We start from the raw sequence: 11,070 nt of genomic DNA, 5'->3' as shown, positions 1-11,070 counted from the left end.
GATGTTATCAGAAGACAAGCAGATGCTTTGAACACCAGCATTTGAGAGGAAGAAGGAGGGAGATGTAACTTCCACATCTGGCTGGCCTACCAAATGTGTTCAAGGCCAACCTGAACACCTGCCTCAAAAATAAATAAATAAATAAATAAATAAATAAATAAGTATGAAATTTAAAAACAGGGCTAGCACAGTCACTCAACGGTGGAGCACTTACTTAGTTTGCATCCGCAAGGCTAATGTACCAGCAGGCTTGTCTCCTGAAACCTAGAGAGAGAAACCCGTCCTGTGCCACCACCCTGCCTTCTGAGGATACCAACCACCACGGCATTGTGCTTCAAACCCACAAAAACTAACTCTGATGCTATTGTTACATGTTATATGTTCTCTTCTGTGTCTTTGTATTTCAAATATCCCTCTTCCTTATCTTACAAGGATACTAGTAATTATATTTAGAGTCACCTGAATTCAGAATAACCAACCTCACTTCTGTGTCTTTAGCTGATTACATCTATAGCTCTTTCCAAATAGCCTCACACTCATGGGTATCCAGCAATAGAAGTAAAACGTATCATTCTAAAGGATATGACTCTACCTATTCTGACAAAATTGAATTATACATCAAAACTACATAGGCTTTTTAATAAAAGATACCCAAGGGATTACAAAGTTTAAAGCATTTTTCTTACATTTATAGAATAAATCTCCCTTTGTGAACCAGAGCCCCACAATGTACCTCAGGATGGCCTAGAACTCACAATCCTGTTTCATCTTCCTGAATACTGAGATCGTGGGAGATTACAGGAGCGCTTTACCACAATAGACACTTTATTCTTTTTAGAGTATGCATTGTAAGTTACTACTATTTTCAGATTAGAAAACACAGAAAGTCTACATAGCATAGCTACATAATAGAAACAGTTGATGCAGTCCTGATGATTAGATGGACAGCTAAAGTATTTTCAGAATTTAATTCGGAAAAGTTACAGACGTAACTTTGGAGTTCCTGGCAATGACCTCTAGAACAAGGTATACCCAAGCCATCACTGAAGGCCATGGGTCAGTGTACAGCATAAAAATAGGAAAAATACAGCTTCCTTTTAGCCACCACTGCCTATAGTACGCCCAATTATTAGCAAACTTGACTGTGTATCATCATTAAACTGTCTCAAATACTTGTCAATAATTATGCTTACATTAATTCTGGACATTTTATATAATATATGTAGTCCATCTAACTGTATATAGTCAATTATTCTAAACTAGGGATTTGAGCTTTACATAGATCTAAGTCAATTAAGAACAAAAACCTCTCAATATACTACAAAAAGAAAATACCTTTTTGTAGTATATTGAAAATCTAAACTGTGTGGAACAAGTAATATTTGTAGTCATATGGTTGAGGAAGGGAGAATGCATGATGCCCAAATACTGATATTAATTTTTTGAGCAAACACTCTTGTTATAAGCAAAAGTTTAAAACTGGGCTAGAGAGATGGCTCAGTGGTTAAGAGTGCTGTCTGCTCTTCCAAAGTACCCAGGTTCAATTCCCAGCACCCACATGGCAGCTCACAACTGTCTGTAATGCCAATTCTAAGGGATCTAACACCTTCACACTAATGCACATAAAATAAAAAATTTTTAAATAATAAAAATTTTTAAAACTATATGCCAAGGTATGGTAACATAGTTTTATCAACTTAGCCAACTATATTTTCCATCTTTCCAAACAGAAAGTATATTGTCATCAAATAATTAGAAGTTTATGTGCAAAGGCATAGTTTACCACAGTATTACTTCTCTATATTTGATTATATTACTCAGTTCTTTATAATCACTTTTAGACTTACCGAAGAGAAGAATCTCACATCTCCCTCAAAGTAATCTTGATTGCTCTGCTTTGGCACTTTCCATGATGTCTAGGTCAGTTCCTAGCGTACAGGAAATTCACCATTGACAGTAACTCCCCGATTTCCTCAAACTCTCTATGAAATGATTATCCTACACATGACAGTGTAGAAGAAATTCATGTAAAATTAAACTTTGCTCAATATTTTTTTTTTCATCTAAACAGCTATACAGACTGCATGTAGGGAGTTTAGTAAAACCATTGCCTTAGTGTCTTCATATGAAAGCTGGAAGTTCTAACTACATCGGCTTCAGGGGGGACTTCTGTAAATACTAATAATGGCATTTGTAAGTTGTTCTGGAAAAGGACTCTTATTAGGAATAATATTAAGATTATTGTTGTTAAATATTCCTTTGGGTTGGCTGTGATGGCACAGGACTATAATTCCAAGTTCTTGGAAGGCTGGGGCAGGATACTGCTAGTTCAAGGCCAGACCATATCTCAAAATTAAAAATTAAAGAGGGACTAGGGGCATAGGTCAGGGTGCTTGCCTATGTGCAGGGCCCAAAGCTTGATACCCAGTATTGCACCATAATACAATCTACCCCTTCAGGGTGGTTAAGAAGGGTCTTTTTTGAAATCTGAGAACGCGGGTGAATTAGCAGAGGTTCTTGGGTTTTGTTCTCTTGGCTTACTTTACTATGGGCAAATGAGTCTTTGTTCTTTGAAGTGGACACAAGAGCTAATAGATTTCACTTCCAACTGAGAGCAACAATAACCTTTCATTCCTAGGAAGGAAACTTTGGTGGGATTTGACAAACTATTCCACTTAATTTTCTGACATTCAATTAAAATTCTTCAAATCAAAAACTATGAGAAAAAACTTCATTTGCTATGACCGTTCTTCTTGGGAGAACAGCCATTATGTTGCAGAGGCCCATGGATATAAGTTCAGTGTTAAAAAGTTCTGATTCTAATTCACTGGCACCAAGCCATAGAAATTATAACCTGCCTTGCCTCTAAATATGTTTTCCCTGTGGCCTTCCACATGTATAAAATCTGTTGTAATCACAGCTTACAAAATACAAGAAATCAGAGGGAACAAGATGGGAGAGGGAACACAGAAAGAAGTAAAGATGGAGACCAGACCCGGGGAGAGCACAGTGAGGTGAGGAGGGGAGGAAAGGTGGGACAACAGAGGACCTACAGAGAGAAGAGAAACTGTGAGCAGGGGCATTTCTATGCAAGCTGGAGACCTAAGCAGGGTAAGCTTCTGGGGGGATACAGTGGGGGAGTGACTCTAGCTGAGACTCCTAGGAGCAGGGCTCATAGAGACTGAAGAGGACACCCTTTAACTAGACAGGACTCCTAGTGGAGGGAGAGGATCTCCAACCCACCAATCCACTCACAAAAACTTGACCTAAAATTTACCCTGCTTACAACATGTGCAGGGATAAAGATAGAGCAGAGATTTGAGGGAGTGTCCAACCAATGCCTGGCCCAAACTGAGACCAAATCTATGGGAGAGAGCCAACCCTGACACTATCAATAATATTCTTCTGTGCTCACAGACAGGAGCCTAGCATAGATGTCCTCTGAGAGGCTTTACCCAGATGCTGAGACTCACAGCCAAACACTGGGTGAAGCTTAGGGAGTCTTGTGAAAAAAAGCTAGAAGGACCTGAAGGTTCCAGGAGCTCCAGAAGAAGACAAACAGAGTCAACTAACCAGAGCCCAGAGGGACTTGCAGAGACTGAAGCACCAACCAAGAACCCATGCATAGACTAGACCTAGGCCCCCTACACAGATGTAGCAGATGGGCAGCTTGGGCTTCATGTGGGTGCCCTAGTTAGAGGAGCAGGGGCTGTCTCTGACATGGAATCTGTTGCCTGCTCTTTGCTCACTTCCCCCTGGAGGGGCTGCCTCACTAGGCCACAGAGGAAAAGGATGAGCTTAGTCCTCATGGGACTTAATGAGTTGGGGTGGGTGGGTTGAGGAATAGGAGAGAAAATATTGGAGAAGATGGAGGAAGGGTGAGACTGGGAAGAGAGGAGGGAGGGGCTATGGTTGGGATGAAAGTGAACAACTAAGCAAATTAATTTTTTAAAAAACGAAAATATAAGAAGTCAAGAATGTTTTTTTAAAAAGAATTCCTGAATAGACACCAGCCAACTCCAAGCAGATATCAGAAGAGGATTAGTAAAGTGAGCCATTTATTTTTGTCTCCTTTTTTAAAAGTGTGTTTCTCTTCCATCAGTTAAGAGTGCATGTCTAACGCAGCCAGTCCTGAGAGGCTGGGGTCAGAGGGAAGGGGAGGACCTCCTCTATCAGGGGGCTAAGGAAGGGAGGGGCACAGGGGGAGAAGAGAGAGTGAAGGTAGGATTGGGAGGAGACGAGGGAGGGGGCCACAGCCAGGATACAAAGTGAGTAAACTGCAATAAATCATAATAATTTTTAAAAATAACATAAAATAAAATGAATGCATGTCTATTCCGCTCGCACTGCCGTTTCACTGAATGGGAGCTCTGTCCATGGCTGCTGTATTGTTAGTTCCATGGCATGAGGAGAACGTGTCCACGTCATCCACATAATGAATTACACTGGACCTCCTTCCACAGCCTGTCTACAACTCTGACTCTCAGGACGTAGGGGGAAAAAACTCTCACTACAGAAACGCTTTCAGAAAGGAAAGGCCCAGGAACTCTATTATATTTTTGCAGAATGCTCTCGCAGACATGGGAGATATGGGGTTGAGAAAGAAGTAATTAAATGAAAAGGTTATAGATGGAAAAAAAAAAGAGTCTGAAGAAAAAAAAGAAGAAGAAGAAGAAGCAGAGCCCTGGGAATAGCAGGAGATAAAGTAGCCGGAGGCATTTGGCCTTTCTTGAACAATTTTAGCACGAGAACATTTGGCAATCAGAAGCGGGGGTTACTGGAGCATCCTGCCTCACGGAGTGAGGAGAGCCTTTTGTTTCAACAGTGTGTTTTTTATTTAAATGGCTCTCAAAGACTTCCATCTTTACATTATCCTTTTTACAGGTTTCCATCGTCTCACTGTTACCCTTCTGGTCACTCATTCTCTCATCCACTCCGCATTTATTGAGAGCCTACTAAGTAACAGCCACCGTTCCTAGCGTTCTATATGCAGCAAGGTACAAATTGTGCATAAAATAAAATAGTAAAAGTAAAGGAGCCATTGTTCTCAGGGCTCCAGGCTTCCATGAGTAAGACAAGCAAGACAATACAGGTTGTCTGTGAAAGCACCTGTGCCCTTAACTCCTTGCGCCATCTCTCCAGCCCTCCTCCCGTTTGTTTGCTTGTTTATTTGTTTGTTTGTTACTACATCTTTCACTTAATCGAGAGCTCACCCAGTAACTAGGTTGGCTGGCCAGAGCAGGGATTACAGACTCACGCTGCCACACCCAGCTTTTTACACCTCATCAGGGGAACTGGTTTGAGGTGTTCATGGTCTTCATACTAGAGCAATTTTACTCACTGACACATTTCCATGGCCCCCTCAACTTGTATGTATTTTTAAGTATTTGTGTATGTCCACATGTGGCTATACACGAAAGCGAGTATGGGCATGCGTGAAACAACCTCCAGGGTTGGTCCTGCCTTCTACCTTGTTTTGAAGCAAGCTCTCTTACCGGATATGCCGGGCCAGCTGGCCTGCAAGCTTCCGGAGATTCTCCCTTGTTTGCTTCCATCTTGCTGCAGTCATGCTGGGAGACCAGATGCGTCCGCCGTGTCCAGCTTTGCCCGAGTTCTGAGGATCTGAGAGCCTGTTGTCACGTTTGCAGAGCAAGGGTATTAGCCACGGAGCCATCGCCCCAGCCCTCCACTTGTGCTTGTAAGGAGCCAGTTCGTATGCTTTCATACGTATTACCTGCTATGAAATAAACCCTATGAGCATAATATCAACACAGTTTTCAGGTAAAAAGCAGAATTCAGTGTCTAGGAGAAAAGGCTTTCCACTACATGCCTTTAAGTCTTGGATTTTACACCTGTCCGTAAGTTCACTAAACCCATTAATGCTTTATTTAAACAAAAAGGGGGGACAAGGGGAGTGTTATAGAAATAGAAACAAGCTATAGTGGTTGGATTAAGTGAATTGTTTGGGAAATAATAAGACTATAAGATGAATCATCAATATCTGTAATCAGTCCAGATACTGCCATCAGGAGAGCGCAAGTGTTAGCATCGTCTTTAAAGCAATTCCACAGAAGAAAATAACTCTCAGCAAGTAACTGATCTTTACAGTCTAAAGTTCACAGGAAAGACGGTCTCACACTGCCTCTGTATTGGCCAGTTGTCTTCTCTCCTCTGGGCTGTTTCATGCTAACTTAACCTTTTCGAGAGTTAAGAGGACCACACTGGTGGGGGGCAGAGGGGAGAGAGTACATTTTATTTTGTTTTGGTGTGGTTTTGTTTTCACCTCCTTCTTTATATGTGAAAATCTAACCTTTGGTTACTGGCACTGAGCACAAATTGGCTGAACTGCAATTGGCTCTACCAGTTACAAAAGTTCCAGTATGAACGGTGGCCACCAGCCAGATGGAGTCAAACGTCCCCAAGGAGCTGGAGGCAAGCACTGTATACCACGAGTCAGAGGCAACGCTGACATTGGCCTGTGTTCAGGTTTTAAGTTACTTAAAGAACATTTTTATTCATACGAACTCCGTTTATCAAATAAGGAAGCTAAATGGTTCCCAAGCTCTACAAACGATTTTGAACAACTTGTTCTCTGACGGTATCCTGACTGACCACCACCTCAGATTGCTTTTAGTGATAGGCAGAGCCATAGTCCCGCCAGCGCTTTGAAAGGCTCGAAGTTAGCGGACTCCCAAAGCCACAGTTAGACCCACATGGGGCGACAAGGCTTCACTTCCCACCTTTAATCCAAGAAGTAGCTGCACATATTCCCCACTCTGGGATACATAGATCTATGAATATATGTATGAGACATATATGTATACACACACATACATTCATTGACCTCACAGACTCGGTTCTTGTTATTTTTACCTTCCATTGGACCACAGTCTAACTACTCAGGACACATTTTATTTTTAACTTCTTTAAATGGCTGTTTCTGACAGCCTTCCAGCCCAGTATCCAATACTGTCAGCATCTGGCATATTTCCAACACCTTTTTGGGTACAGGTGGGTGGCAAAATGTTTGGCTTTGCTTTCTGGTCAGTGTTGGAGTATATCCCAGAACACGGTTAAAGTTGGGTCAAAGAGCTAAATGGGTCCCTTTGCTGTTTCAGAGACCAGAGGAGAGGGGGAGGGGCTTCTTTTTGTTCAGTTCCCCATAGAGTAGGCAAGAAGCAGAAAAAGAAGTTTCCTGAGACAGGAAATTAAATTGCAGCTGTACTGGGAAGCAGCAGAGAGCCTTCAGCCACAGAAATCAGCTGTTTACTCGAGCCCCAATTCAACTACAAGAAAACCAAAAAAGGACAATTTTGATTGCTGTTGCTTTGAACAATGAATGTCATCTTCATTCTGACGAGGTGTTGTGATGACCCCATCTCAATAGGAGCATGATCTATGATCAGAGAAAATAGCTGAGCCCATTCTACACCCATCCTACCTGGCCCATTTTATTGGTTCAGACTATAAATAACAGATTTACATTTTTAAAAAATAATAAATTAGCCAGGGGTGGGGCTGGAGACATAGCTTCTCCGGAGGATCTGATTTCAATTTTCCAGTATCTACCTGGCAGCCCACGATAGTTTGAAACTCTACTCCCAGGGAATCTAAATCCCTCTTCTCGTCCCCACAGGCACTTGCATGCATTTTGTACTCATATATACACTCAGGCACACGTATCTACCCATAAAATAAAATAATTAAATCTTAAAAAAATAAATAGCCCAGAGTATAGAGTACCCTTTAAGCACAAAACTCCAACAAGTCTATAAAACTGTCTCTTTCCATCCTTTGCCTTTCTTTCCCCTAAGTGGCTTCTTTCTTGGCTTCTCATTCTGCTTACAGTGTCCTGGATCCATAATGTAGCAACAACAAAGAATGCTACTTCCCAGGGCATTCAAGAAAAAACTCTGGGAACTCACTTGGGCCTCCTGCCATCATAGAATCCACAGATGTGGACAACACTCAACACTTAGATTGGATGAGCCCAAGTCCAAGTAGCTGTGTCAACTCAGGGTAACCTACAGGGAACAAGAGTGTGCAAGGATACTTATGAACAGAAAATGAAAAATACAAAAGCAAAAATGGAAACAAGGTAAGAAATAGGAAAAGGGGTTTGCTAATACTGAATTTCTTTAAGTTTTAAATTTTGAAAACATTTTAAAGTAACTGATAGAGCCTAAAGTGAAGGATAGCTGCTCCCATTGCTTGTGGGATGGAAAGTGGCGAAGGAACCCTTATCCTCTGCAGAGCAAGAAATCCAGCAAGATATCAAATGAGCATGAATGCTGAGCAAGAAAAAAACAAAACAGATTCCATCCAGACTCAAAAACATCTCCAGAGGACATGGACTTCACACCAATCAGAGAGGCATTTCCTTGAGATAAGCAGAAACATCTCTAGGGTATTCTAACTTCTTTTTCTTTCTTTTCTTCCTTTCTTCCCTCTTTACTTACTTTCTCTGAAAACAGATAGAGGGCAAATATTTAAGTGTGTGTGTTTTCCACATGCATTAATGATAGACTGTCCTCTCCAGTTCTAGAAACAGGAATGACTCTAGGCACAGTTAACATGAAAATCCCTAAGCAGGAACTCTTTGATGGAGTATAGCATCTGGAAGGCTTATCAAAGCATCTGATGATGTGGCTACAGGAAGAAGAATGGATCCTGCCAACACCAAATCCTTGGGTATTTGGGTTACTGGCATCTTTTGGAAACTTAATTTTCCCTTACAGCTGGGACTTAAAGAAAAACTAGGAGAGTTATGAATTGTGTGTGCCTCCTAGGCCTAAAGGGATAATCAATCTTTTAACCACAAGATAAATAAGTCAAGTGCCTCTCAAGTTTAATACTAATAAAGGCAATTTCTTCCATCCTTCATATCCCAGTAATTTAATCTTTCTTTTCTGGGACTCTGGATGCCTTCAGCAAAGAAAAAGGCCTTACATAACTGAAATATATTTGCCTCTCATAACAATAAAATTCGAAATTTTTTTCATCTACCTAATAAAGATAAAATGTCACTGGTTGGAGGCTACATTTGACAATATGGTTGTCCATAATGACAGCTCATGATGGAGTCAGACCTGGCCTAGAAACAAAATGTTCTACTCCATTGATCCCACTTGTCTGTTCCTGCTGGCAGACAGGTAATTGGACTACTCTTTACCAATAAAGAGTTTAGTTAATCAGAGGTCCCACACTAGCAACTCAGCATCTCCTGAGCCAACGCGTGTGTGCTGGAGATGATCGAAAAGCAATAAAGACCTGAGACAAAACAGATGTTAGTCTCCAAAAAGAAGCGAAAGCTTTGCTTGGTTTTGTGTTTTGTTTTCATTCGTGTTTTAAGACAAAAATCTCACTATGTAGACCAGGCTGGCTTGGAGCCTTATAACCTCCTTATAACCTCAAACTACTGAGTGTTGGAATTTTAGGCCTACACCATCACGAAAAAAAAAAGTTTTAACTTTTCTCTATAGCAAGGGCTTATGGAAAAACTAAGAGAGTTATGAATTGTGTGTCCTTCTTAGACCTAAGGGAAAATCAATCTTTAACCTGTCGACATAAAGTACCAACTCTATACAAAAAAAGGAAATAGTTTATTCCAAGCCCAATATGTGCAACCATGACCTGGGGACCCAGATTCAGTGTTCCACCAAGCAGAGGTTACAGAAAATAAAAATCCATAAATCAATGTGTTTACAAAATACGGCTGTGGGGTCTTCTGTCGGGCAGGCTGTAGAACGTCTGGGAAATCTGTGGGATTTCAATGCGGTCTTTGCACATACTTAGCTTTGCGGTTGGTGAATCTAAGTGTGTCAAACTCACTGAGCTATTTCAGGAGTTTATCTCATCAAAGTCAATGACGTTAGGTAAGGTAAAGAAGTCAATAGTGAATGGCTGTTGAAAGGGGCAAAAGATAGCCCAAGATGATTTGGGTTCTTAATCTACACAATAAATACATTCTAGTCAGCTAAAGTCAAGTAGTCTTCAGGATCATCAACATTAGCTGCAGCTTCCAACCAGAACTACAGTTTACAAACTACAAGATAAATGAGTCAAGTACCTATTGTGTTTACTACTTGTCCATTTGTCTCTATTGTAAGCTATTGTCTTATTGTAAGCTCTGTCATAAACACAACAGATTCTCTTAGCCAGATGCAATATCTTTGGGATCTTGTAGCTTACTTCCCTATGATTGAGCAGCCTGGTTCATATAACACTAAATGCCCAGAAGAAAATAATGTTGTGGTCAGAACGTCTGGTGCCCTTGGCAACTGTGTTTTCACAGTAACTGTTTGGTATTCCATTGGCAACTAAAACGTCTGCATTCTGGATGTAAATAGCAGAGTCAGTGTGTCAAGAATCAGGTCCCTATATCAAAAAGGCTTAAAGCCAGCTGCTATCCCATGGCCAACGATCAAAGCACTTGAGCTCTTCCAGTCTCTGCACTATAAAACCCAGAGTCTTCCCAATCTGTCTCTCACCCAGCTATCAAGTTCACCTGTCATGAGGCTTCTTAGAGAACGTCTTCCCCAGACACAAACTGTCCTCTCACCTGTGAGTCTTCAAACTCAGAAAATTCAATGCCACAAAGTCAGTGTTTTGTTTTGTTTTTAAAGTTCTTTTCTGGCCTAAGAATACTCTCATGAACCCTTTGCAAAATACAAGAATCTCGGGTAAGTTTATTAGCAAGTAGAGTGGATATTGGTGATGCCATACTGCATTAGGTGTGATGGAAAACTACCCGTGAGGAGATACAAACATCTTAAGCCTCTTAGGGAGAGAAATGCCCTAGCTACTGCACTCAAAGAAAGAAATGATTTAATCACAAAGCTGTTTTGAAAGACACTGAGGTCTCAGCCGACTCCGGGACACAAGAAGAAAGTTGCAATCAAGGCAAAGAGGAGACTGGCTCAGACGTTCTGAGAACACGCTTCCCCTGAGACAGTGAATCTGAACTTTGGCAAGAGTGCTATGGAAGTTAAACCAGATGGTTGGGAGGGAGACAGAGTTGGAGAACTCTGTATTTTAGGCTGTAAAATGGAAGTGTAGGACTGCTCTTCC

Source organism: Meriones unguiculatus, chromosome 21, assembly GCF_030254825.1.
Source record: "Meriones unguiculatus strain TT.TT164.6M chromosome 21, Bangor_MerUng_6.1, whole genome shotgun sequence".
In the NCBI taxonomy this organism is placed as follows: Eukaryota; Metazoa; Chordata; class Mammalia; order Rodentia; family Muridae; genus Meriones; species Meriones unguiculatus.
This window is presented reverse-complemented; position numbering follows the sequence as displayed.